This window comes from Pseudopipra pipra, chromosome 4 (genome assembly GCF_036250125.1).
Source record: "Pseudopipra pipra isolate bDixPip1 chromosome 4, bDixPip1.hap1, whole genome shotgun sequence".
Classification (NCBI taxonomy): Eukaryota; Metazoa; Chordata; class Aves; order Passeriformes; family Pipridae; genus Pseudopipra; species Pseudopipra pipra.
In genome coordinates this window covers 3,839,039-3,855,030 of record NC_087552.1, presented here as the reverse complement: position 1 = coordinate 3,855,030, position 15,992 = coordinate 3,839,039, and the positions used below count along the sequence as shown (strand labels likewise).

General features: G+C 39.7%; 1 protein-coding gene across 2 annotated transcripts in view; it reads right to left on the bottom strand.

Annotated features, from left to right (window-relative positions):
• LOC135412655 (bifunctional heparan sulfate N-deacetylase/N-sulfotransferase 3) overlaps positions 1–15,992 on the bottom strand; it is a 133,146-nt gene that overhangs the window by 99,516 nt on the left and 17,638 nt on the right. Inside the window, exon 2 of one of the 2 annotated variants that reach the window (XM_064651413.1) lies at positions 431–518. The gene's annotated coding sequence lies outside the window, so the exon portion shown is untranslated. The remainder of the gene's footprint in view (positions 1–430; positions 519–15,992) is intronic. The other variant, XM_064651414.1, reaches the window with a different exon arrangement.

Genomic DNA, 15,992 nt, shown 5'->3' with positions numbered 1-15,992 from the left:
TGCAGTATTGCCAGTTGATATCTCAGCCACATCTAAACCCAAATGTTAAACAGCACAACCAGGTTTTCCTCCACTTTGATTCACTGAAGCTTTAATCTATTCTTATTTTCTGGCCTGCCCTACTCCATCACAAAGCAGCACATTCCCCAGAAACCTTGTTCTTCCAATAAACAGTGTGAAGCTCCCACTATCCTGGCAGGATTCCCCCTTTTGAGGATGAACCCCTGAGGTTGTGTTTCGAGGGTCAGGGGCAAGGACCCGTGTAAGGGAGGCAGTAGCACTGGCTCTGCACTTAGCTCTCTAATTACAAGCAGTTTTTGAGACACTCTTTCCTTGGCAGGCAGGCAATGACTTTGGTGGGGAATCCCTGGAAGAGCAGATTTCCCCTGCAACTATACTGTGTGTGTAAATAAATCCAAATTTCACTTACGTAACAATCATACTTCGTGTCACTGGCTGTGCCTCTCCTACCTTCTCTCAGTTGGCATGTTGGCAATCTTCCTTTCAGCAGAAGGATGCTGATAAAAAGAAAAGAAACAGATTTATTACATTCCTATTTCTTTGTCTTTCCACAGCTCTGTAGATAAATCAGATATTAAACACTATTTTTATAAAGTCTACAATCTCAAAGCTTCAGGCAGGTAGTGGAGATCAAGTTCTGCTATTGTCTGTCAACATCCTTTGCCTAATAATGTATCTCAAGACAGCCTAAGCTCTGTTTAAACTGGTTTTATTGCTCCCTAAATATGATTTTACTAACCTGCTTTTTAAATTACAATTGCCCACTGGCCTGCCTGCTGGTGGGGAAAAGCTGCAATCCATTATTCAGAACAGACTCCTGCAAGCATTACTATTAACAAGGGAGAAGTTAGCTAATGACTGGCAGCTTAAAGAGGAATGAAATTGTTAATATTTGAGGCCATCCTCCCTGCTTCTGCCTATCACCAGTACCAGAACCATTTAAATGAAATACCTGATGTGACTAAAACACATTTGAGATGATATAACGAGCTACAGCTATTCCTGTTGAATGCATCTATCACTTCTAAAGTCAGCCTTAAGTCCACCCTCTTGCTGAGGGCTCCATTTTGCCCTGAATTACACCTGGATAATTCCTCTGCAGTGAATCATATGACAGAGCATATCAGGGGAATATTTCACCCTTGCAAAGTATTTTTGCTAAGGTTGTTGAAAAATTAATACAATTCCAAGAATTTTTACAACTTTTTTAAGGGACTCAATTGGCAAGAGAAGCTTTTGCAAAAAGAAGTGCTGCTGGTTTGGTGAGACACTTAATGTCAGGTGAAAGGGAGTTTTGTAAAAGATTTTTCACAAATGCAAAAGATGTAGTTCAAAGGAGACAGAATCAAAAAGGACATACCAGAAACAAAATATTAAAACATATTTCCATATTTCCAGCAATGTCATTAAGTCTTCACAAGACACCCAATTAGCACTGTGCCCAAGTGTGCCTGCTGTCAATGTGCATTAGCTACAAAATTGAGAGAAGCCCAGAGCTGACCCAGAAAATGTCAGGACTTGTGATCTTTGTCAATGGAGCTGAGTGACAGCCTGACCCGTGTAAATAACTGCACCCTCTGCCATTGAAGAGATCACTTCAGGTCACTTGAGGCAAAACTTTTGTATTTTCTCATGGGAGAAAAAATCTCAACGTTTTCTCTGGTCAGCTAAAGCTTTGCTTAGTCAGTAGGATTTTTTTCCAAATTTAAGAAAGTGAAACAGTTCTAAAACAATTTTTGAAATTTGTTTTCAGATTTTTTTCAATCTGATTCAAATCCATAATCTGGTTTGGTTTGGTTTTTTTTTTTTTTCACATGACTTATCATTTCTTTTGATGAAAAACTTGTCAAACAAGAAAAAAAATTGCTTTGCTATTCCTTCTAGTTTTCCTCTTGAAAAATATTCTATTTGGGATTATTTAAAAATTTACATCACAGACTAACATGCACAACACAAGCAGTAGATTAATAACCACCAAACAGGAGGCAGGTCAAGGATGAGCCATTGAAATGAAACCTTCCAAAAATATCCTGAAGTAACCATAGTTCTGAATTAACCTGTCCTGAGTGTGAAAGTAGATCTTTATAACTTTTTAATGAAGTGCTCAGCTGCCCTGAGAGACATCTCTGTGAGACCCACAGTAATCTTTGATCAAAGACAGTGTGTGCTCAACTTCCACTTAACTACCTGCCAAATTCTGCCTTCCATTTGGCTGCCAGCTGGTGTTTCATGGAATTGTACCTGGGTATGTTTATGGATCACAACTTCATCAGCTCCCACATATGTTAGTGGTGGCAGGGAACATGGAAGATTTTTCCTTGGCTTCCAGAACAAGGTTAACACCTGACCTGGAAAGGACTGAATGCTGCAAGTCTGTGAAGTATTTGGAGGCTGCTTTTAGATATTTCTGCAGAGGAGGCCTCCATGAAAAAAGGTGAAAATACTTTTTTAGGTGGCTCAGTGGACTGGATTGAGGTGTTTTGATGAATCCCATGAAATTCAGGCAGTTTATTAATCTGACAGTGTTTAGAATGGCCTCTGCTCAGCTTCTTTGTTTTGAATTGTAAGATAACCTGTAGCTCAACATCCATAACACAGGAGCTCATGACATGAAGACAGTGTTGCACTGAGTCCTGCAGTGGACAGGATGCTATGAACTGGTTGCTTCTTCCTTCTCATGGGGTGTTTTCCCATGTCAGAGTGTGACCCACTGCTGACAAGCTGGTTTATGTGTGCTGACACCAAGCACAGCCAGATACCTACAAAATTAAATCTCACACTGAGAAAGGATTCACTAGCAGTTAAACTTGCAGTGAGCTGTAACTGTGCCAAGCAGCATTAGGAAGAGCCAATCTGGGGGGGTTACTGCTGCTCAGTCCAAGAGACTCCTTCTCTAAGCAGTGCATGAAGAAGAGATCAGAGTTACACAATGCATCCTGTAATTTCCAGTTTCCCCATCAATAGTCATAAGCTCAGAGCAAAGACATCCAAATGCTTGGGGAGCGAAGGTAGGAAGAACAAAACCAGCAGTACTAACCTGGAAAATCAAGGAACTGGTGTTGAAGAAGTGCAGTGAACAACTGAATAAAACACCAGGGCTAACTAGGTCTTGCTGATGGGATACAACAAAGAGGAACCCCATTCCACAGCAACTTCCCTCATTTCAGAATATTCTTTTATTCCTCATTGCTAGAGCCAAACTTTTCAGCCTCTTTCATGAAAAGAGTTTTTTGACTGATTGAAACATCAGACTCTTTAATTTCCGAACGTGTGAAGATGTCCCAAGATTTCTCCTTCAATACAGGCCTTTGAATATTTTTCCATCTCAATCAGAATGCTTTGGTATAAAGCCCACCCATCTTCTGCTCAGAATCTGATGACAAACAGAAAATAAACATGAGGCTCCCTCCTCCTGGGCTGGTGCCCCAGCTGCACTGAGACAGAAGTTTTGTTAAAACCAGCATATCAGCATATTTAACTGGGAGCAAAGCTCTTCAGATCAAATCCAATTTAAAGCCTTGCAAACAAAGTGGCAATTTTTTTCATTCATTCTCAACTTCGTTTTCCAGATTTTTGAAAGAAAAAAGGGAGAGCTGAAGAATTCACAGATTTTATAGAATTATATTTCTCACTTGATTCGTGACACAAACCAGCATCTGCAGTTAAATTTAACAAGACCATTTATTTAATTTTAATATTCTTTCAAGGCAATGCTATGCCTCTTTTATCTTTTGGCATTTCTAAAATGTTCCAGTAGAAATTGTAGCATTTGTTGTATGAAAACTCTATGAGGGAAAACTCCTGTTTCTTAAAAAATATGTATCTTTCAAGAAATTTCACGTGGAAACTTTTTTGCACAGACATTTTAGTTTTACTGCCCTCAGCACTGAAATCCTTAAAAATGCAGCCAGAAGCCAGAGTTGCATCATATTGAACTCATCTAAACTGTGTTTTAGAAGTTATTTCATTATACTAGTGCAAACACTTCTGTGCACCCATTTAAATAATTTTAAATTGGGTTTATATTGACTTAGGATGTCAAGCCCTTCTCAGCTTAAGGGAAGTCAATACAGGACAGGTTTAATTCACTTGATAACTCCCTGAACAAGGGTTTAATACAATCAGTTTAGCACCCAAACCTGATTAATCAGTGCAACCTCACAAGTAGCCAACCCATCAGAAATTCAGGAACTGGACTATTTTATCATCTGAAATTATACTGGTAGAAAAAGAAAGCTCCAAAATACTCCCACTCTGAATGGAACACTTGCTCAACACAGCCATTTCCAGATTACAAACCCAAATCAAATCATTAGGGAAAGCATACTGCAGTTCACTAATACACTTTAATGACACAATAGGCACTAATGTCTGATTCAACACAACTGCTCGAAGTTGGTGGCTGAGCCCTTGGCCCTGGTTGTCTCCAACCCAACAGTGCTGCCAAGAGCAGGAGGAACAGATGCTCCACACGCACATGTCTCGCAGCCGCTTCAATTTGTTCAGCACCCACTTCCTCTGGGATAAAAGAGATATTGTCAAAATGATAATGATGGGGTAAACAGTTTGGCCACTTCAAGCATTTTCTGAATGCCAGATAAATTCAGAATAATTTTTAGCAGTAGGCTTGCCAGAACATCAGCTGAAGCCTATTCATTACAGCTATTCATATCCCTATAATAAAGGTTGCATCAGCAATTCCATTGTAAATGCTCTATCACAGGGGTTTGATAATTTGGCTGCAAAAAGTATTTTTGGCTGAAGCTTGGCATGTAAGTCTTAGATATAATTTTTCAAGTTAGTTTTAAACTGTTCAGCTGTTTTCTGCATAAGGATGGAAGAAACAAAGATGTTTTAGCTGGTTTAAACTGGTCTCTTTTTTTTTTTTTGTCCTACATAAAAAAGCACCAAACTGTTTCTTTTGAAGAAGAAACTGTGTTAAGGAAAAGCCAGGAGCCACATACACTCTATGCATACTTACACTAGATATATGCCAATAAAAAATACTCTGGTTAACTGTGGCACTATCTGGATGTCATGGATTAAGTGATAAGAAAGAAATTCCATGGAGGAATGGTGACACAGAAAGTCACTGCAGCTTTTCACTTTCCCAAGGAAGGGTAACACTCATCACCAGCCTGTGGCCAAGTGATGTGCTTCTAGAAAACAGAGTGTAATGGCATGGTCATTTTATAAAACTAGTTATAAAGCATAAACTTGACAATTATTCAAGTTTAATTTAATCACAAAATCAGTAACGTGACTTAGGACATCAACTCCTTTAATGACACTGATCTGCCACGGTGCCTGGAAGACACACAACCTCTCATGGATTTTTATTTTTCACTCTGATCTTTTTAGGTAGAAAGTACCATCTACTTTTTTACAGATGGGGGATAAATAGATTCCAGCAGGTGTATACCAACTATAACATCCAAAGTTGGAAAGTGGAGAAAAGCCCTCAAAATGTCAGACTCCTGACAAAAGAATCTTACCCCATATGGGTTCATTTTACCAGTGTACTTACTCCTTGTTACTCTGGCTGGGAAGAAGGAAATCTCCCAAAAATGTGCTGCACATGGAGGTGGCTCAGGGCTACCAGTCCCTCTGTGGGCAGGTCTGATATCCAGACCTGCTCCCTTGTTGACAACCCTGCATTTCCTTGGACGTGTCTGACATCTTTACTGGCAGTTAAATCATCCTGTCTTTCCTGGGATGGCTGATGGAACTGCATCTCCCAGGCAGGGCCAGATTTCCCTGTCACAATCAGAATCTCTAGAGCTCTGCAAGGAGTGGGAGAGGCTCTAGTCTCCACAGTGAACATGCAAATACATTATATGTGTTAGGGGAAAATGATACCAACCTCACACGGGCTGCATCCACGTTTGCATCTGCTAAGCTTTCAAGGGATACGGTCCTCAGCAACAGAGGGGTCACTGCTGGAAAAGGGGGACAGGAAACATTTTAATAAAGTGAAACTAATCCTGGTGAAATTCACTTCCACGAGAAGTGTATATTAAAAAATTATTAAACAATGAACATCTGTCGGCAGGAGACAGAAATGCTGTAAAGAAATGAACCTTGAGGTTCTCTGCTAGCAAAGATCTGTGTTTCTTAATACATTCCATCAATGCCCCAGGGCAGGGCTCCATTGGCACTTTCTGGCCACACACAGAGTGCATCCACCTTTCCTTACTGTCCACAAGAACCTGGTGCCTCCTGACTCAGCACGGGCTGAGAATTGCAGCACATGTTCGACCTTTCCTTTCTGAGATGTATTAAATCACTTTCAATTACCAAAAAAACTAAGGTGCTTGACAGATGGCTTCAAAGCACTATCCTTCATGCTTCATTACCAGGATCTTGTAAACAGGAACAGGCTTTTCTTACCTGCCTGTGAAGATGCTGCTGAATGTCTTATTTCTGGAAATGCTGCCTATAAATATGATAGTGCTATTTTGTGACACAGAACTTCCAGAAACTGTTTTCCTCTTAGCAAATTAGCTACAGTGAGACTATTTTGAAGTTAGGACTGGGTACAAAATATTAATACTCTCACATTTCTAAAGGAAATCCGCCTTTCCACAGTACCTAATGTGTTCCAGACACTTTGCCACACACACACAAAAATGCAAGCACAATCCCATCGGAACCACGCTGGATTTCCTCTGAGCAAATGGCAGAAGAGCTTGCATTTCCACACATGGTCTAAAGTTCCCAGAATTCAGTCCTCAATTCCTCTGCAATAACAACAGCTCTTGGAAGACAAGACACTTTCTGTCTAAAGCTCGGTGTCACGACCAGAACACCTGAGGTCACCTCAGAACGCAAACATCAGTTATTTTCCCTCAAACAGCATTTAAAGCTAGTATTCTCCCTAAAGTACTGGCACTTCTCAAATCTCATGTATTGATGTTTTACTGATAATTTATGAGGGAATTAGACATCTTTGGGATGAAAGCTCGTTGTTTTAGCAGCTGGCAGACATGGAACAGCTGGGGATTAGGCACTCAAAAGGCTCAGGGAACAGCTTGCAATCTGTGTGTTTGGCTGACTAGGTAAATGTTTAAGGTGGAAGCAGTGAAAGAGTTAACAATGTTTTCTTTGAGAAAAAATATACTTTTAGCTGCTATTAATTCTGTTTGGCAAATAGAAATAGAGAGGAAGATGCCACTGTCTGATCAAAGGATTAATGTGGAGCAGGAGACTGATAAACAGAGTAAAGGTATGGAAAGAAGGGACTTTTTCTGTGCCTAAGAAGTCAGATTGTAGCCTAAGCAGAACAAAACACAACTAAAATAAAAGGACCCATCCTGAAAAATTATTACAATTGCGTAGATTTTTTTGAACTTCTGTATTTGAGCTCAGCATGTTCATTTAAAGTTAACCCCCCCCCCTCAAAGATGGAACTCTCGTTCTCCTCTTCTTATGCCCTTCCTCCAGCCACAGCTATCCACAGATGCAAGGTACTTGAACTAATTAGGTAATTCTGTGTAGTTTTCTGGTTTTTGGTTTTTGAAACTAAGCTGTGATGACACAGAGTGTTACAGAAACCCTCCTGAATTTCTGGGTTTGCTCTCAAGAGCAAACACTGCTCTGGACTGTTGGGACAGGAAGGGGAGAGATCAGTTCCATGCATTGCATAAGGTACAGGCTGGATGCAGAGCCTGCCCTACAGAGAATCCCTACACAGACTATAATGGCCCACCCCAATTCTGACTATAAAACACTGACTATAAAACCTCCATTCTCCCACCTTATACTCCAGAGAAATCATCGTGTTATGTTCAACTAAGTCCCTACAATATCGCTCTGGGAGCTGCAGCTCCAAAATCCACCTGGCAGTAACACAAGAGCAGTGCTAGGAAAAGCACAGCTGAGTTGTGGGAGTCTCCTCAAGCATCTCCTCCTCCAAGCATCCCAGTAACTGTGGAAACTAAAATTATGCACGAATAAAGGCCATATCTCCTCTGCTATAAACACCTACCCTTTGCAGCACTGTGCTGGTACAAAATTTGATTGTCATTGTTTAGGCTGCTGCCTCTGTTACCTTCCTTGTGACCTGCACTATGAATTGTGTTTGCTTTTATTTGAATGGAGGGCAGAAGAATATATAGATGAAAATTAAACTGGGAGCTTGCCAAGAGTTAAGTATTGCTCCTGTTCTCCTCCCCCTTTCTGGGCTATAAACCAGAGCAGTAGGGCCAGGGCTGCCAGACTCCTTGTTACATGAGATCTACAGTGCATGTGAACACCTGTCTGCACAAGTGGAAAGCCAGTTTATTATTCTGTCACACCCCCCCCCGATGTGATGTCAATGAAAGCATCACAAAACCATTCTACTGAAATAAGGAGTGGGTTTGTAAAAATAGTATCAGTTGTATCCACGTGTAGAATGCTGATGCTTAAAAAGACAAAATAAGAACAGGAACCACCCAGCTGCTTTTATAGAAAAATTCAGGTTTTTTAGGAACAGTTTCCTAAAAAAAAAACAAAAACCAGGATGCTTTTCTGGTGGTTTTAGAAGGATCACTTTCTCCCTCCAACTCTTCTATCTACCAGATAAATCCTCTTGGCTCTTTCACAGTGCCCTGCCCAGAGACACAGGATAATGGGGATTGCACTCAATCACTCACTGCAGGGACTCCCTCATCCTTCTTCCTTCTGAGGGATTGGAAGGATGGTCAGTGGATCTGCGGCTAATTTAGAAAGATTAACCACTCCTCAAAAGAAGCAGGTGCTAAATCCCACACAAAGCAGCAGCTTACACACTCTCCAGTATGAGCTTTCCTGCCTGTGCTCCTCTTCTGGCCCTCGTGCTGTTTATAGCAAGGCCTGCACTGAAAGAAATAACAGCTTCTCTGCAGAATTCTACTGACTAAAACTAGGCCAGACACAGCAATAAAAATACTGAAGGTTACCCACTGGGTATATTTCTGATTGGCTTTGTGTTATGCCAATACTGTTTGGAGGAAAATGTCTTAAAATCTATACATAATTTAAACCAAAAGCAACTTCAAATTTGAACTGGAATGACGGATTGACTGCCATAGGAATTTTGCTAACATATTTCATCACCAGAAACCAAAAAAAAAAAAAAAAAGAGCTTTAAAACAACAACATATGTAAACAAAGAATGTAAATAAAATCAAACATTAGCATCTAATCTTCAGTTGTGAATTTTTCAGAGGCACTAAGCTATCAAATGTAAACAGCATCAATGTGTGGCATGCACTGCTTATGTTCACTTTTTAAACACTAAGACACGACTAAAACATACAATTTGTCCTGAAGAAAGTACAGCTTACTGTACACTTTACAGCCTCCCCCAAAGAGCAGACTAAATCCTTCCAAGATTCTAGAAACACATAACAGGAATAGTTAGGGAAACCTGCATGCATTCCTAGGAATCTTACCAGTCACTCCACTGCATCCCAAATTTAGTTCCCTGTTACTTGTTTGATAAAAGGTTTGACTGTTGCTGCTCCATTCCCAATAATCACCTGGAGCTCAATACAAGGACTTTAAGCAGAGGATACTTATGCAACATTTATCTAATTTTAAAGGGACTGATACTAATTACGCATTTCTTCCCTAATTGGTTTCCCTCATAAAGAATTATGACACTGATAAATGCACAGTCTTACTCCTCTCATTTACCATTTAGTCCTCAGAGACCCGATTCAAGGTAGGCTCCCACTGCACTGGGTGCTGAACAACACAGCCTAGAAAACCATAAATCCTATTCATTCCTTAAGTACTAAATTCACTGCATCCCGGCTCTTGAGTTAATTTTTAATATATTTGTCCTACCTCCATGCTGTTAATGCAAATGTGAATTACAGCTCCTTACATGCTTAGAATCTTTAGCACAACACTTTCTGTCTCTCACAAAGCAAAGGTAAATAGGGGATAAAAATTTCCTTAAAAACTCTACATGTTCCCTCCCACCCCCCAGAAAATTCTCCTCCAAGGCTTCTGAGCAGGGCCCTGCAGGGCAGAGCAGGGCATATGTTAGTGAGGGAAGGGGGGAAGTGACAGATGTTGACTGCATTTTGGAACAACACAATTGGGTCCATGGGTAGATACAACTGTATCTGATTAGGTAGACAGCTCCATTCATCTCTTGTTCACCAGCCAGGAGGTCTCTAATTGTTTTGCAGATCACTTAGCAATTAATGAGGCTGTTGCCCTTGGACAGATCATGCTACAGATCAATATTTTCTGGCAAAGTCAAAGCACTGAGCAGACATAATGATACTGAAGTTACGCTGCTAATAGAGCCCACAGCAAGGACAGGGGTGGGAAACTTCTTGGATAAGAATTTATTTCTGCCACAAACACAAATTATTTTTATTGTTGAGGTGAGACAAACAAACTGGAATTGGAAGTAAAATACATGCTGGCAAAGATATCTACCTTTCCTTGAACTGACAATAACTAGATGTACCTTAAGTGTATCATATTTTCTCTTGTAAGTCCTCATTAACCACAAACCTTTACAAATTCTACTTCACAAAATTAAGCCTGTTCAAAATTTTTCACCAAATCAGACGCAAATTTGGAAAAAGAAGAGGTTGCTGAGCAGACTAATGAGTGAACAGAAGTGGGAGTCTTGAAACTGGACTGGAATGATCCCACTTGGATCAAAGGAAGAATGGCTACAGAGGGAAAGAGAGCCTGGGTTAAATTTCTCCTTCATTTTCCCAACACATGTGTATTATGGATATTGCTGCTGTGTAACAGCTTTGTTTTAAGAGATAATCTCTGTGCCATAACAATCAAAATCCTTCATTAGAAATACTGACTTATCTCTACAGAAAAGTAGGTTTGCACAAACCAGACCATATTAGTAGCCCACATTAAGCCCAAGTCTTTCACATTGTCAAGGCTGATATTATTTTCCTTGCTCTCTGGTGAAATCTGGTTTAGGGCACTGAGTAAGATTTGCTGTCATCAAAGCCAATGGTAAAGTTTAAGCTGATTACACCAGACTGAGAATTTTTATTAATTATTTTCCCCATAAGAAGAATGGCCTCCAATTTCCTGGTTGGAACACATTTGAAAACCAAATCAAAATCAATTTTAATCCAATAAAAAACAAACGCAAAGTTAAATAATTTATGATAAAAAGGGGACTTTTTACAGCCTGTATGACTCAAAATGGTTATTATATCTAAAACATCACCACAAGTGAGGACTTGCTTGGATTTCTATTACAACTTTAAATTATAGCTTTTGAGTGCCTCAGGATAAGTTTAATTGGGAAAGAACTGTAGTTTGAAAATCAATTATTTTCAGTAATCATGTGTTTCAGTTCTTCACTAATGACCCATAGAGCTATCTGTGTAAAACAAATCTTATCAGCCCGGGATCAGTCCTTGAGCAGCTCAATAAACAACCCAGTGTCTTACACACTCAGTGCTAGCTGTGTAACCATGAATTCTCCAGGGGTGTGATGCTATTAACAACACTGGGATTCTATTAAGTACACTGGGATTATTCCAGCACATAATGTAGCCATGAAAACCTGCCTGGGGGGACAAATGTGCTGTGCCCTTCTCCTCGAGGCCCCCAAGTTCCATCTGTGACAGCAGTTCAGAGGCCATCACTGCCTGACCAAGATGCTGCAAGCCAAGAGCAGGGAGCTGCAGGAGCAGCTCTTTTCTATCCATGGCTGTGGGTAATAATTTCTTCTTTGCCATTTGGAAACTACCTTTCATGTATCAGTTCTTCTATTCTCTCTGTGAGGCAGCTCCAGAAGTCTTTCCCCAGAGGGCTTATTTTGGAGCTCTCTGCCTGTTCCCTTTGGTCTCCTCTGGATTCCCTAGTGCCTGCACAGATCTTTGCCTTGCAGTGCAGTGTCCTCACTCTGGATGGGATTCTGCCCATGTTGAGCAGAGCAAAGGGATCACTGTGCACCTTTTGTGAGGGGCACTGCCTACCATATAATTCCCACTACACCAACTGCTTCCTTGATAATAGTCTGCCCTTGTTCTCTGTCAGTGCTCTAACTGCCAGGTCTTTTTCTGATGAGCAGATTTCTGAAAATTCAGCTCCTTTATCTTCAGGGCAGACTTCATATCTGCTATGGATAAAATCTTAAGTTACTGACATAGAATCAAAACTCTTCGTTTTATCATTTCCATTGCTTCACTTCTATTTTCATTTGTTTCTATAATTTGAAGATTTTAAAAGCTTTATTTTAAAATTTCCTTTATTTTCATGCTATAGTTGCTGGTTTTAGTTCAGACTCAAACTACAAATGATTTTATAATTCTAAGGTATTTCATGCAATGTGGGAACATAATATATGTTGTGATTATACACATTCAGTTACTTGTGTATTTGCAGAAAAAGGCAGCTAGCTGTGCTTGTCCATATTCATTCTTTAGAAGCCTGTGACAACTAGAACTATGCACATACATTTTAAATTGGCTTTACACTAAATTGTAGTTCTTTCTTCCACATTAACTTTCTCTTAAGCATGTTAAACAACAAGAGAATACAAAAATACAAATTAAGTTCAAAAAAGAGCATAAAGTTAACATAACCTTTCTCAGCAGTTACACTTTTTTGATGCACACTTCCTACTCTAGTTTTTTTTTTCTGTAAAAAATTATTTGGAAACAATTAAATAGGTAGACAAGCTGTTAATGGAGAGTGCTGTATCATTAAATAAGCTTTTTACTCAAATCTATCCTTAAACATGACCAACATGCCTTCTTAAAAATACTGACTTCTATGGACTTTAATGGATTTGGTGCTGATTTATTCCCCTCAGGTCCCTCCCGGTGGGCACTGGCACACCACATCAGAGAAAACACTGACTCCAAATGCACACAGCTCTGTTTAGCTTGAAGAGAATGTAATAGTGATTTTGAAGAGTGCAGATCACAAACTTATTTGATTCTTTTACTATAATGTCTCTATGAAAAGGTAACTGCTTGAGCCACTGCTTATTCTTGCTGGTCATATATAACCTTTCCCAGGCACTCTGTCAAAGCAGATCCCTGAGGCTGCTGTAGAAGACCAACGTCTTTCCAAAGCACCAATGGAACCAGGAGGTTCCAGCTCAGGAGAACTCTGGTTATTAACACTTGACTACGTCATTGGAAAGCTGGGAGCTCAGCATGAGGTTCGGGCAAGGGCAAAATAATTTCGGTAGGATTGATGTCCACATACTGAGAGTGGGAACAGCAGCACTGCCGAATTCCTTGGTGGTAACAGAAAGATTATGAGTGGCAAATCTGCATTGAAGCATAATGGTAAAACTGACAACAGCAAAACCCACAGGTCTATTCCAAATGTTGGAATGAATCCAAGCAGAATTTGCAAAGGAAACTTGCAATAACTCTCAAACACTTGGCAATATGTCTTAAGTGAGTGATCAAAAACATTACAGTCATTACTGCTTCTCATTTTGAGAAGAAACTGAGAGACCTTGCAAGCAACAGAAGTTGAAAACTTTCCCTCATACAAAGTAAGTCTGAGGAATTCAGGAAACTTCTTTTCTAGGCAGGAAGATGATAATGTATCTGTTTTCTATTAATAATCAATGTTTCACTGGTTTACCTGCTGCCTGTATGGGGCATGCTGGGTCAAAAGCTCTTCAGAGACAGTGTTTAGTTCTGGGGCCCATAAGATGAGACAGATTCTTGCATTTTCAGGTCTCCTGTGTACAACATCCAGGTTGCTGGGGAGAAAAAAAAAATATATATGAGACTAATTCTCAGCTGACAAGGATTTAGATTACATAAATAAAACGCATCAAAACTGGGTTGGAAAACTCTCTGGCAGTTTCAAATGAAAGCCAAGAATTAATTGGACACAGAGACAAACAATTTTTCCATTCGGAAGATGAATTCCTGCAAGTCAAGGTTGAGTTACATTTAACATTGCCTGGAGGATTTTCATTTCTGGGAGTGTTTGCCTGGGATTTATAATAAAGACTAGGGAGAATATCCTCGGGTTCTGTTTTCCTGAGATTTTTATACAGTGTCCATCACCGTGGTAGCTGGTTGATGTATGTGAGCCATGGGGCTCTTCTGATTCAGATGGCTCATTATTCACCATAATGACTCCCAGATTACATGAATGGAGAAGCAAATCTTGCCCCCTTCTCTTACAGAAAACCATCTTTTCTGGAGTTTGGTCCAGTCAGAAGAAAACAGTTAAATCATGACTTTGTTGGCAGCTCTGTAGAGAGATCTAACTAAACAATGCTCATGACGTGTCAGTCCTTTTTAAAGAAGAGAATTCGTGCTTTATTTAGAAACTTCACCTCAACAGATCTCTAGAGTTTAAAATTTTGCCCTTCCAGACAATCAAGAACAAAGTCCAAGTAAACATAAAAAGAGAGTTGTGAAGAGATCTCTCTTTACCAAGCTTTCCACCACGAGCAATGCATGCTGTCCCTCTGCCTCCACACCTGCTGGAAGACAGGAACTTGTATTTTAAAGTCTGCTGCAAAAGTAGTAGCACAGAATGCACATGAAAAATAAGAAATGAAGCAGAGACAGACAAGTAACACCTGAACTAAACTCATGAAATTATGGGAATCATCCATATGAAAAAAACCACCACCTTTATTATTTAAAAGGAATGAAAATATGGGAAAATCCAGAGAGTGCTCTAAAATCTACAGGGTCTGAAGCTATCACTAGGGTAAAACTTCTAGTAAAATCTATAAATACAGAATTACTTGGTGCTGTGTGCTTGATAATTATGCATTATTTCATATACCACTGAGATTTTTTTTCTTATTCTACTGTGGAACAAATACTTATTCTGCTTCTTCACAACATGTTCCATTTTCAAAGATGTGCATATGTTCTCCCATATCCCTGACTCCTTTTGAAGCAGGAATCACAGATAAAATGTCCAAATCACCCTAATTGCTTCCACTTACTGCCTTAACATACCATTACTGTAATACCAGATACAAATCCTGCAGTTATAAAACCGCTGTGCTGAAACCATTGCTGCTTTCTCCAAAAGATCCAGTGTTCTGGTTTTGCTCACCCATCTCTTGTTCAGAGAAGTGCTGCCTTTCAATAAATGAAAATCAGTCATTTTATTCTTATCTCCCTGCATTTACTATCAGTATTGACCAGAAATGGAAGCTTAAATTGCCTCTTGAAGGACACAGAAAATCCTCAAATTGACTGGAAATGGGAAAGCATCCAATGCTCTTCAGAATAGAGCAGCATCTTGTGTCCATGCTGGACAAGCAGGTATTTATAAGTCTATTCTACTGAAAGAAGATTAGGACAACAGCCATGTTTAATACATTATGTGTGAGAGGAAGGCTCAGGTGTTACTAATTTCCTAAAGTCTATGATTAACTTCAGATACTGGAGCAAGGAAATAAGTTGGGACGAACTGAACAGGGATCTTTTCCCATCAAAACACAGGATGACAGAAAATGCAAAACCACAAATGAAAGAAATTACTAAATGGCTTTATAGAATTCCCCTAAGGAAAAAACCAGAGCTGAAATGCATATAGCTGAACAGAAAACCGAATATAAGTCTAAAATAAATCTATCTGCTCATGGTACATCCATCAGTACAGCAGTTTTGCTGATCTGATCAGGAGCCTGTAAGCAAAATTGCTCACGTATCACAGGTTAACAGAGATTACCAAAAAGAGCTCCAGGTCTGTAACTTTACATCAACTCATAATTCAAACCATCCACCTACTTTATTAAAGTTGACTCATTGGCAAGGCTGCAGCTCCTGCTAATGAGGATAGAAGGCAAAACAGAGAGAAAATTATCTGGAGAGAAATGAGAATCGTGGGCCAGACAGAAGGAGGGGGAAAGGAAAGCAAAATGCTGGTTAAGTGTAAAAGGCAAAAATCTACCATGAAGTGAAATGAAACTCCTGTCTGGGAGAAAAGCAATTTAGCTTTATGAACAGCTGCCTCACAGAGGGTCAGGCATATGAGCAATTAAAATTAAACAAGTT